General features: G+C 33.1%; 1 pseudogene; it reads right to left on the bottom strand.

The window, feature by feature from the left end:
- The window catches only part of LOC103657949, a 60269-nt pseudogene extending 57300 nt beyond the window's left edge, over positions 1 to 2969 (bottom strand).
- Positions 2970 to 13865: the final 10896 nt, after the last annotated feature.

Genomic DNA, 13865 nt, shown 5'->3' with positions numbered 1-13865 from the left:
ATTGTTTTCCACAGTTCTCGGATCTAAGGAACATTACAGTTCTGCAGAACATTCTTGCCTTTGGATCAAGAAATCAAGAATAAAAGAGGCAGGTGTGTGTTCACACTTTTACCTTTTCCTTCTGCACCCAAGTGTAGGCCAGAGTTTATTTGTTAAGGGCCTCGTACTCAATTTTACTGAACTATACAGATGGGTTAAAGAAGAATGGGATAAATTCTTCACCCCTTTAGCCAATGAGTGAACCTTCAAGAATAATTTATTTATTCAGTTGAAGAAGCTGTCATTTCTTGCCAAATAAGTTCATGCGTTGTGTTTACTATCAGTATTTCATGAGTGTTTGATAGTTTGCTTGATATTTATGTTAGTATGTGCCTTTGTTTGAGCGACAAATTCCATAAAACTTTTCTAGTTAGTACTCTGGGTCTGATATTTCAATAGATTATATTTTATTCTATGCTCCTGGGAGCTGATATTTACAAGAACTAAGGCCTAGATAGAAACGATTTTTGTGGAAGAACCCTGAAATCTGGGTCCCCTTTTAACACCTATGGAAGGACTTAAATTTATAAGGATTCACTTGTTTCTTTTTAAGGAGACAGTAGCAGCAAATATTTTTTCAAAGTAGTGAACATATAAAGTATACTTTTTAAATGTTTGTATTTCAGAGTTAAATATATAAAAAAGTGTTATGGATAATAGATATAAGCATATGTAATCTGTATATTACATTAATGTAGCAAAAGTATTCACATAATACTTTCGAATTGCTAACTTTATTTCAGTGTTATATGATCTATCTATCTATCTATCTATCTATCTATCTATCTAAACGACATTTTCCTTTTCTTGTCCCTGTTCATGTTCCCTGTTTATTTTTTTCTTTCTTCCCATAGCCTTCTGTACTTTAAACAGAATTATAATTCTTATTCAAATATAAATTCTTTGTTACCACTCTTTTTTTTAAAGATAAAAGTAAGATACTAATTTTAGGCATGGACTACTTCAAATTTCCAGTTATATTGCTAAATGTAAATCATTACACTTAAAGGATTCTGAAAGTTACCCAAAATGAGAATCAAATTAGTCAGAATTACACATACAGAGAAAATTCTGTGGCAAGTCGATTGTATAATGATGGGCTGAAACTAATGGCTAAAACTACAGTTAATGACATTTAGCCCGGGGTTTTTAATGTAACATAAAAGCTCAATCTTGGGGAAAATCGTTGCTGTCCTAAATAGGAACCAACATATGGAGAGATTTGATCTGGGTTAAAAGGAAAAAAAGGAAATTGAAAGGGAAAAACTGAGGTAGAGGACAGTTAGTGCATTCAGTATTTGATTTAATCCCATATTCAGTTCCATATGTTCACTTGAGAGGATCACAGAAAGTCAAGAAACCAAATACCATTTCCCCCCTAATCACTTAGACATGGTGTTCAAAGCAGAAGCTACTTACCCACCAATTTGAATCAGAATATTGGCATCTATTTCTTTGGAAATCTCCATCATTCTCTAATAGCTGAATATTTAGAAAATAACTTTATTCCAACCAATGGAGCCATTAGAAGAATTTATGGAAGTCTTCGTCCTCAAAGGACTTGCACTAAATGATTTGGATTTGTTTTAAATGTTTAAAGCAGGATGAGTATTGTGTTTACCAGGAACTTTACCAGTAAGGCGATTTCAGTCAACATTTTTAATGTTCAGTGGATATAAAATAATGGTTTTACAGATGATAATATAGGTAGGTGTGCAGGCATGAATTCCATTTTTCTTGGTCATAACTTTAATTAAATATTTTCTATTTTAAGAAAATCAGTAAGGTGGCCCACATGTTGAGGGCTTAAAAATGAGGGAGGATTATAAATGGATCAAGCAGGAGTTCTAATGAAAGCCTTATTATGTTTGCCTTAGTTTATTTGTTTATTATTTTATAAAAGAGTACTATAGGAATAATCCTGGGTGTATTATTTACAGAGACATTTCTATTTACTAAAGAAGCATAAGAGAAATGCCCATATTTTTCAGTAACACATATAACATCACTATTTTAGGATAGAAGTACTATTTTCTTTTCAAATTAGCATGAAGCCCCAGTTTCCACCCACCTTCCATTACTGAGGATTGCTCTATTCCTCTATTCCCTCAGTATCCCACCATCACAATCTTAGTACTATGGCACACTTCATTAGTTTAAAACTTACTAGAAAGTGTGAAATGGACATATGTGTCGGCAGCTGTTATGGACACTATGAGAGGTCCAGACACAGAAAGAATTCCTGCTGACATGGAGTTGATAAATCAAGGTGAAGAACCAAAGCTAAAAACTGATGGAAAGAACACAGACTGAAAATTTGGGGGAAAAAAATGGATTGTTCTAACTCAGAGTTCTCCCAATTATTATCTCTGAATTAATTACTTAGATTTAATGGCTTTACTTTATTTTTTCGTTTATAAAATGATTGGCTCAAACCATTCAGTCAGGTGTTTTCTGATGTTAGAATCAAACAATGACATATATTTTAAAATAAATAAACCATAAAAATAATATTGCTTGAACGTACAAAAATTGTACGTAGTACAAAAACTAATGTTTCAGTGCCTTCTGTGTGTCAAGCATAAGTTAGATGTTTTCACTTATACTATTTCATGAGATATTCAAAAGAACCCTCAAAGATAGTACTTAAAACCTTGTGAAAAATACCAGTACCTTTCTCTGAGTTAAGTCTTACAGTTTCTCGATGTGAAGACACCTTTAAAGAGACTATTTCACTATCCCTTTTATTTTCTATCTGAGACGATAATAAATGCTACATATTCAGATATTACCTGTAGCCTTCCACTGAAGATGTTTGTCTTTTTTGTTCCACATGTGTAATGATTCAGGACCCATGAATTCTTTTTAGAGCCAGATTCCACGATGGCTACTTGAGAATCCTTAAAGTCAGAAAGGTGATCTGACTTCATTTATTACCTCCACAGAAGGAGAAAGGATGGGCCACAGTGATAAATATCTAGCATTCCTTTACTTTGTACTAAGATCCCTATTTCCTTGTCTTTTCTATTATATGAGAGAAATAATAAAATTGCAAGCAAATATAATTATTGCACAAAGTAAGTTGTCATAGATATTTCAATAATGATGACATGTTGGGAAGGAATGAAGAGTCTTGGTGTACCTGGCTTCAGAAACAATTGTTAAAATTTACTAGTTCCACTGTTGTTCAAGAACACAATTGATTGTAACTTGGAAAATATTTTTAAAAATCTTAATATGTTATGGGATTTTTCGTGGTTTTTTTTTTTTTATTTGAGAATAGTTGCCACAATGTTACAGTAATTTCAGGTGTACAACTTAATGATTTGACAAGTTTATATATTATGCTATGTTCACCACTAGTGTAGCTACCTGTGCTGTTACATTGCTATTATAGTATCATTGACTGTATTCTTTATGTTGTGCCTTTTATTCCTGTAACTTACTCACAACTGGAAGCCTATATCTCTCTCTACCCCTTCACCCATTCTGCCCAATCCCCCCACCCTATCCTCTGGCAACCATAAGTTTGTCCTCTCTTTTTAGGTCCGATTCTGCTTTTCATTTGATATTTATTTTTTATACAGATAAGTATTAATATTCCTACATACCAGCTGAGATCATTAAGGCTTATTCACATCATGTGATATGTCTGAAGTGACAAGTTGGAATTGAATGGAGACATAGAACAATCTCACCTTTCTTTTTTTCTGTAAGACTGACACCTAAGAGTAAGAGTTTTATAAATGAAGCAGGAGATGAAATGAGAAAGGAAAAGGAAAAGCCCATCTGTATTGGCTTTTATAAAGTTTGTAAACAGTATAAAATATTCTATTAGAAATCTATATAAACCTACTTAAAAATTCTTTTGTTGTATAAAAAGAAAATGAAAGCAAATTTGTATAACTTAAAAAAATTAAGAAATCTTTTTATTTCATAGATTGAAAAAGGAGTTAATAAATGTCCAAAGTCTTAATTGTGTATACATGACCATTTCTGTTGATTTAATTCCAGTGTTCATCGAGCCTAATTCACGAAGCCACAGAGATGTTGGGAAATAGAGTGCCTACCCTCTTGCAGAGCAGTCCCTGGCTGTTATTTTCCCTCTTTAGGATAGTAGCATCATTCAAATGAGAGGACTTTGCCAATATTTGATAAAAATTGGAATGAATATTTTACACACTTATAATTGAACTTTCAAAGTCTAATTGCTAGAAAATTAATCTACTTAAATCAGATAGTACAATTACGTTACTTTATCTCCAATTATAGGATGAAGAAGTGTGTGTGTGTGTGTGTGTGTGTGTGTGTGTGCACATGTGGTTTAGGTGTCAAAGTGCAAAATATACAATAGAGGTTATATAAGACAGTAATAGAGGGGAGATTTAGCACTAGGTGTCTATTACTGGGTTTATGGGTGTTTGTCATAAATTTATAGTAAAGGTTATGCATATAATTTATTAAAAATAAAAATTAGAATCAGCTAAAAAGTTCTGTAGAATTATTTTATCAATAAATTAAATTTCAAAAGTCAGCGATTTTTAAAATGCATCAGTTTTTGAGCAATAACAAAAGTTGCTTCACTGTAACCTGGGAAACGTGATTATCAAATTTGAATGCTTTCTCTAATCCAATAATATTGCACATATGAAATATTAGATAACATCTTGACAGTAGGCATTGAATTAAAAATTTTTATATGAAAAACTAGTATTTTACCTAAGTATAAATATTTTAGCTGGGAAAATGCCTTAGATAAAGAAATGAAATATATTTTGTTATAGAGGTACCAGAGCAAGTTGTAGAAATTTTTTTTAATAATAAAAAAATGCTTTAATAAAGATGTCAACTTTTTCACTTCAGCTTAACAACTTCAAGAGCATATCAGTTTCAAAGCCTAGTTGGAAGCCTTTAAGTTCTAATACCAAGAAGAATGGATAATTTAAGAAACAAATATTACAAAGAAGATGAGAGACTTCTAAAATGCTCCCTTTATGTTCATTCTTTTCTCCCCAAGGATAGGCTCTTTGCTTACATCAAAGTAAGACTTGGTGGTTGGTTACACTAACTCAGCTGGAAACTGATTAATATTTTGTTCTGCTCCTTCATCCTTGAAATTTTATTTTTAATTTTCTAGTCTCCTTCCATTTGTAACAATTGGAGAGGAGAAGGTACACATGGCTCTTTTGCAGACAACCCCTTTGATAAATGCTGATGTAATTATTACCTGTGGCACAGGAATATGGCGTGGACATTCCACAAACATGTGGTCTCTATTTGGAAAGAGTCCTGCACTTCATCTATGGAAATATAATGTCATATTGAAGAATTAGTTCATGATGAATAAAGCCCAGCATTCACCCGAGTTAAATTCAAAGTTGTTTTTTCCTGTATAGAACCACTATTTTGACTTAGTATAGACTTAAATGAAGACTAGAATGATTGTATTAATAAAGCATATTGTAAAATATAAGGAAGAAATTTAACATTTCAGACATTTCTGTTTTCATACTTTTGTACCCATGAAAGCTACTTAGATTTCCCTTTAGAGATCTTTATGTCAGTGACTAACGTTATACGCCAACCATTGTCTAAATTGCTATTGACTGTATGTAATAAATTATTATATCCATTTTAAACAACAAAGTATGGTTATATTTTTAATTTTACATATTTTAATTTTATTTTTTCCTACATATTATTTTATTAGGCTTTTTAATATATTTTTTCCATTGTACCACTTATTGGGTAATCAATAATTTACATGTGGAAATACATTTAGAAAACATATCAATAGGGGCGCCTGGGTGGCACAGCGGTTAAGTGTCTGCCTTCGGCTCAGGGCGTGATCCCGGCGTTATGGGATCGAGCCCCACATCAGGCTCTTCTGCTATGAGCCTGCTTCTTCCTCTCCCACTCCCCCTGCTTGTGTTCCCTCTCTCACTGGCTGTCTCTATCTCTGTCGAATAAATAAAATCTTTAAAAAAAAAATCAATAAATAATGGTGGATGGCTCTGGTAGAAATTAATTAAATATAATCATCAGGTACATTTCTATTAAGCTGTTTTTCTATATGGAAATTGCCAAACCCTATGGTAGAAGAAATTTAAGAAACATTGCATGGTAGGAAAGTACTTTCATAAAAAGTAGCTTGTGTGTGTATTTGTACATTTGTGCATACACATGAGTATGTATTTCTTTTCAGTGTTTATCCTGAAAAAGCCTTTAAAATAAGTTAGAATGACTAGAGGCTACTTAAATATAATAGTGTTTTCAAGTATGGTATCCTTTATACGTTTCAAATAAAACTCAAAATAGCAACAGAAGTAATTAAAGAAAGTCTTATAAACTGTAGTTTTTCAAATGTGAAAGCCTAAGAAAATTAATTAACTGAATACTATAAGAGAAACAATAAATTGACCATATTCTCAAAGGAAAATACAATGATAGTGGGAAAAAAAATAAGTTTATTTTCAGTATCTGGAAATGCAGAAAGTAAGTAAATGTTTGAAAGGTAAGTAATTATAACTACAAATGAATATTGGGGGGAAGATCCAAAAAAGATAATAAAAACAAATTCAGGTGGAATCAGATCTTATCAAAAGGGTATTATGGGAAAAAGATTTTTCTTTGAATCTGTTCAGCTAATCTAATCCAAGGGATGATAATAATGAAGTAAATATTTAGCATGAAAGATTATAACAAGCACTTTGAAGTAAATCTATAGGAAGGAGATGGGATAGGAAAGTTTAACGAGGGAGAAGGTGATAATTACGTAGTATGTTCAAGAATAGTCACATTTATGTGGTAGTATTTGATGAGGGAGCTGAAGAAACTGCTCTCTGCACCATATCTGGGGGAAAGTTTCATTCTAAGGAAACTGCAAGTAGTATAAAGGTCCATGGGTTAAGCACATGCTTGGTGTGACTGAAACTTGGCAACCAGAGCAGAATGGTTCAAATAGAATGAGAGGAGGGAAGTAATAAGATATGAGGTCAAAAAATGAACAGATAGAGGGCATTTTGAGAGACAGAAAAAATCCGGGGCATTGCAGTGCAGTGTAGGGAAAGAAAGGCTGAACTCCGAGTAAAAGTTTGGGGGAGCCATAGGACAGTTTCAAGCAAATTCATCTGATCTGATTTAATTTTCAAAGGTCATTTTAGCTGCTGAATTGAGAGTATACTTTAGAGGGACAACAGCAAAATCAAGGAGAACACTTTGGGGCATGCTAGAACAATCCAGGTAAGATACAGCGGTGGCCTGGATTAGGATGCTAGTAGTGCAGGTAGTAAGAAGTGACTGGACACTGGATATATTTTGAAAACAGATTCAGCAGGATTTACTGATCATTTGGTATGGCATTTGGGAGAAAGAGTAGGAAAGAAGAGAATAACATAGAATAACTCCAAGTATTGGGTCCTGAGAAATGTAAAGAATAACATTATTCTTTACCAATGGAGCAGCTGAATAGGGAAGTTAATTCAGAGTTTTTGAATGTGTTGTGTGAGATGTTTATTAGATAGAGGAAGGAACATGTCAAAGAAGCTTTTGGATATACGTCTGGAGTTCAAGGGTGAAGTCTGACCTGGATTTATAAATTTTTGAAATGTTGCCATATAAGTGATATTTAAAGCATGAGACTACTTGAGATAAAATGCATACGTACACACAGGCAAAATACTAAAAGCTTTCCAAACAGCTCTGGATTTGTCTCACTGAAGAGGGCAGAGGAGACTAGGAAGGAGCAACTAACGAGGTGGGAAGAGAAACTAAGTGAAGAAAGTGTGTTAAGGAGGAGAATCTCATCAATTGTATCAAATGCACCTAACAAGTCAGAAAGATAAGGACAAAAAGTGAATATTTAACAAAATGGATATCACTGGTGCCCTTGACATGAACAGAAATAGTGGAGTAGAAGAACAAAGTCTAAATATACAGGATTCAAACACAGTAACAAAAAGAGTAATTACAAATGTAGGCAACTTTTTCTAATAGATTTGTTGTAGAAAGGAGTAAATATATAGAGTGATCTCTGGGGAACACGTATGGTCAGGGGTGGGCTTTTTAAAAGTGGGAAATATTATAGCAAGTTTGATACCAATGGAAATATTCTAATAGAGAGGAGTAAAATGACCCAAGAGGTTCAAGAGATAAATAAGACAATTATTTAAGTAATGTCCTGAATAAGTAGGAAAGAATAGATGGGGTCATGTCATAAGTGGAGAGTTTGGAGCTAGATTGGAACATAAATGGTTTATCCAAAATAAATCAGTAAATCCATTCATTCATGCAACATACTTTGTGCTGTTATTTGTGCCATTATGGTGTTAGATAATAAGAATATGAAAATGAATAAAATAGGGTCTTCATCATGGGGATTAAAGTTCTGTGGTAGGGGCACCCGGGTGGATCAGTCGGTTAAACATCTGCCTTCAGCTCAGGTCATGATCCCAGGGACCTGGGACTGAGCCCCACACTGGGCTCTCTGCTCAGCGGGAGCCTGCTTCTCCCTCTCCCTCTGCCTGCCACTCCCCCTGCTTGTGCTCTGTCTCTCTCTGTGTCAAATAAATAAATAAAATCTTAAAAAAAGTAAAGTCCTATGGAAAAGCTAGGAATTAACATGATTCGTTTTAATAAATTATGATGAAAAAAGAGCTCTACTAGAGATTAAAAATGCAATGCAATTATTAAAGAGAAAAGGTATACATTTCAAGAGAGTGGGTGAGTACTGATGAAGAAAGTTTTCAAAAAGACTTCATCGAAAGTCACAATAAGTTTCAATGATGACTAGATTAGAATGAAAGATGGAGAGAGACTAAGCAAAAGACATAGTAATTTCAAAGTTGGAGATGTGTTACAGGTTTAATGAATCTATAAATAAGGTGGAGGTCTTATGGTACATTTATGGATGTTTAACAAGAGAGGCCAATGGTGGTCACATTCAGGATTTTGTGTACCATGCTGAAAATGAATTTTATCCTCTGTTTTTTGGGCTGAAGTATATGAGTGATTAAGGATGTCCATTACGTTTCTTAGTGGGTGACTAGTTGAGTGAAAATCAAATCACTAAAATAGGGATTACTAGAAGAGAAGGTTAGAGTATAGGTATAAATTCAGATTGTATATACTGAGTTTGGGATGCCCGTATGAAGTCCTTCCTGTTAAATGCATAGCCAGGTGGAAATCACAGATATGCATTTGGGACACAGATCAGCTGTCTACAATCAAGAGAAGGGGCTGATGCAGGTTTTACAGTGCCAGAAACTTGTATAATTTTGGAGACTTTTTTAAAAATATAAATTTTCAAATACAATATTTGGTACAGTGTCTGTAAGTGGGGCCTATGTAAATGATCCTTTCTGGAGTATAAACTTTATTCGTGCCCTAGTAAGTCTATTTATGGCAGGAGTTGTTGGGGCAGGGAATAAAAAGCTATGGGCTTAAATAAAGATTTAGGTTTGAGAGAGCAGGGAAAAAGAAAAAGCACAAACATCTCAGGAGTAACCAGTGTAAAAGGAGCTGAAGAAAAAAACACTGAGAAAAGCAGTTAAAGAGGAAATAATTCAAGTAAAGAGAGGATTTCCATAGAAGTAAAATTATGAATGTTCGTGATATATTAAATAATATAAAGTCTTATAGCTCTAAGTAATGTTTTAGTTACAAGTAATTTGTTAGATATATATTGCTTGTGTAGAAAGAAATTGTTACAACATATGAGATGAAAAATAATTATTTTTAAATAAAACTCAAAGCCATCTGATAGATGAATTTTATTCTGAAGCAAGACATTGATAAATTTCCTAGACAAAGAATCACAAAAAGCACCATACTTGTAATATACTGTTACTGCACCCTAAATTCATATCTAGAAGTTGAGGTGTTTTCATAGTCTTAGCAACAATATCGGCAATATTTCTTTATTGTTTTAAACGTTGGCACAAGGGTGCCTAGGTGGCTCAGTCAGTTAGGCATCAGATTGTTGGTTTCAGCTCAAGTCATGATCTCCTGGTTTTGGATGGAGCCCCAAGTGGGACTCTGCGCTTAGTGCAGAGTCTGCTTCACATTCTCTCTTCTCTCTCTCTTTCTCTCTCTCTCTCATGAATAAATAAAATCTTCAGGAAAAAAAAGAAGACCCTTGGTACATAATTGATTGTTTTCAGTTGAGTGCAATGAAAATACTAGTGCAACTTAGATAAGGCTTTTAAAATAACCACATCCATAGCACCTCATTATACTCTTAGAATAAAAATATCTGCTGTCTTTTGAATGTCTCAAAAATGATGTCAAAAAATAAAATTATATAATCTTCAGAAAATAATTTTTCTATTCAAAAGTTTATTTCCATTCCATATGTCAATTTATCTATTATCAATTGATACACCGAAGTGTGTTTTAGTAGAATGTAAAACAGGATGAAAATTGTTCTTAACCTCTTCAATTTTGCGTGTGTGTGTGTGTGTGATTCTGCAAAAGATAAAAGGTTTTCTTGAAAGTATTGAGGCAGCTGCAGTCTTTTCAGACTGCTTCCTTTTTCATGAATACAAAAGTAGCATTTAACTTATCATTGTACTCAAGGGCTTATTTTAAAAGCAATAGAAAAGCAGCTGGGAAAATGATTTTGTTACTTTTATCATGGCTAGGTAATTAAAATTTTCTGGATTAGAGATATTTGAGTGTTTTCTATGTTGCTGATGATAGTTCTTACTAATGATATTAGTGCAGTAATTTTCTAATTTCAAATGTTAAGTATTTTTATGTGGTTAAGTGATTCTGTTGAGTCATATAGATAAATTAAGTATGAAATTGAAGCCATGAACATTTGCAGAAAATTTTGCTCTTGTATTTCCAGCTGTTCAAAACTTCTATTGTACTTCCCACCTTCCCTGGCCTTTTTTTTTGTTTTTTTGTTTTTTGTTTTAGCAAAAGTAGTACACAGGTAGGTATAAGGAACACCAAGTGGTACCTTTCTTCTGTCACCATAGGAACAGAGAAGGGATATTAGATCAAAAAGAATAAAGGTAGCAAGGTAATAGGTTAGAAACCCAGCTAGATCATACAAACTGATGTTATGTTAGGAAGAAACACCGAGAGGTCAAATATTTCATTTCTTCTTTGTCAGGAAATATGTCATTCATGTCTTCCATAAAAAAAAAACAAAACAAACAAACAAAAAAACACTACTTGATCTTCTGATGATTTCCAGAAATGAAAATTTCACTTTGTCCCTCTCACCAGTTACTTATTCAGATGTATAATTACTACATTTGTGCAGATTATGGAAATTTATTAATAGTAAAAGTTAACTTGAATTCTTTGTAACAGTCTTTAATATAACCTAGAAGTATTGGTTGTCCTGATAATCCTCATTTTTCTGAACAAAATAGAGTTGTTTCTTTGCATTTATACACAGAAATGAAATTTATCTTTTAGTGTGTTACTTTTATGAATTATGGATCCTTTAGATTGGAGTTAGATTGAAATACTTAGATTCATAGACTATAATTAGATTGGAATCCTTTAGATTCATAGACTATAATTGGAATAGTGATCCCAAGTTTGTTTATTTCAAGTTGAATTTAATCATTAGTAAGTTACAATAATTCCAGTGAGGCTTTATTCAATGAAGTTTTTGTCTGTATTAATATGTGTTAGGAAGAAAGCATAATAATCCTACATCAAAAGAGAGTTTTAACTTCTCTTGAGTTTATGGAAGTTGACACTTTTCTCTATACATTCTCAAAAAACAAACAAACCAAAAAAAAAAAAAAGAACACATTCTAATCAAAACAGAAAACAAGTAAAATCAAACCACCTATAGCATATACTTTATTCTATCAACAGGGCAGAGAACACTGCAAACTTGAATTTTTATGTATGTGGGGCCTTGTAAATCTCTGACCAGCAGTTTGAGTCTTCTAAACCAGAATGAAGAGTTAGGCAGGGATTGGGCAGGAGAAGGAGCAGCAAAATCATGATGGTGGAGGAAAATAGAAAACATTAACCAGGGTTATCTCAAGAGAAAAAAGTTCTCACATTGACTGCAAAAATATCAAAAAATGGTTCTGTGAGCTGGTGGATCAAAGAATGGACTACTTGCCTTTTCAGATAGGTGCTATTTCAAGGAACAGAGGAAGAAATTTAGAAGGAAAAATATTCCCCTTAAGCATGGTAGGAAAGTATGAGTGCTACCAAAATTTGGTAATATCAAAGATTCTGAAGAAAACTATCAAAACGAGGCCATATTTTAATGAAATGTACATAGAGGTGGAACTAGAACATACGCAAACTAAGAACCAAATTAAGTACCAAATTTCTACACTTTCTCCCACTTTGAATTGCCTATTATTTTAGGACAATCCACTGTAAATGAACATGAATGGAAGAAAAAGAAAACAGGTCTCAGTTAAAAATAGTGCAAAAAGAAAAATAAATACAGAACTTTTAGCAGGTGAATATACTTCTGCTCCAGCAGACACATGTACCAAGACATGAAAGAAAGGAAAACTGAAACTTCATACCTGCTTGAATCAAAAGTAATTTAACCAACACCAAAGATAAGAAAGAGCGCTGAAATCAGAAATTCATAATTTCAAATAGTTATGATAAATTAGAAAAATATGAAATGATAGCTCATTCCTCAGAAAAGAGACAAGTAAAAAAGATAAAATTGTCTCCAAAAAGAGGCCTGAATTACATGGTGTCCGTCCAGTGCAGAGGAGAATGATGTGTAACAAATATGCAAAATAGAACTGACGTACAGCTCCCTTCCTTGCGCTCTGATAAATCCACTCCAAACGGTTGTGCCCCAACTCTGTCCCATGAAGCAGCCCTTTTCAAGAGGACCTTAAACTTCACATTGGTAAATTCATTGGATGGTCTTCATCCTTTATAAGAAATCCATAGCATTTCACACAAGTCGTCTCTTACTTCTCCTTGAGACTCTACATTTTTAATTGGCCTTTAAAAATACTACACTTTGTGGTTTTCCTCCTTCTTCTGTGATTGCTGCTTCCCCATCTTACTGCTGATTCCTTCATTTCCTCTTGACCTATAAACCCTGGGTTGCTGCAGAGCTCAGTCCTCCCGTATCACGTTCTAGGTATACTCAATTCATTCATTGATTTCTTATAGTCTGTGGCTTTCACTAACTTTTATTCACTAACAGATATCAAATGCATAAACCCAATCTCAAATTTTCCAGTGAACTATATTCACTTAAAAGCTTCTCCAAACAAAATTTAAAAATTTTAGATCTCCTCCTGACCCTGGAAACTTCATATCCACTGTCATTGTTTTATCTTTCTATTAAGTTGTCACCATTTTGCATTTTGTATGTGTATTTATTTCTTTATTGTCTGTCTTCTTTATATTGTAAGGTCTATATCTCCAGTGCCTAGACTTGTGTCTGGTATATATGTTCAAAAATATTTTTTGACTATCAATAGTGATTAATAAACTGTTCAAGTTGGAGTTAAAACCCATATTTATTAAATAGGAATATTACTAATGCACATAATTTACCATCACATAAGATTAATTTAACATTTAAAATATTATATTTGTGAAACTGGTAATTTAATTTTTTTTCTGTGAGGTACTTTGGAAAAAGGTTAATATTAAAATATCACAAGTTTAGGTTCACATTTTTGATAAAGTGTATACTTGATTATATGTTTGGCTAGTCTTTGAATGTTTTAATTGTAGATATCGTGATTAGATTGTGTTTAGTTTTATTAAGGATGAATATTGCACTTTTCCCTCTAGGTTATTAATTTTGAAAAGAACCATGCGCCCTACTTCCAGTTTAGCATGTTGCTTTCATATAC

Source organism: Ursus maritimus, unplaced genomic scaffold (genome assembly GCF_017311325.1).
Source record: "Ursus maritimus isolate PB19 unplaced genomic scaffold, ASM1731132v1 scaffold_11, whole genome shotgun sequence".
Classification (NCBI taxonomy): domain Eukaryota; kingdom Metazoa; phylum Chordata; class Mammalia; order Carnivora; family Ursidae; genus Ursus; species Ursus maritimus.
This window is presented reverse-complemented; position numbering and strand designations above follow the sequence as displayed.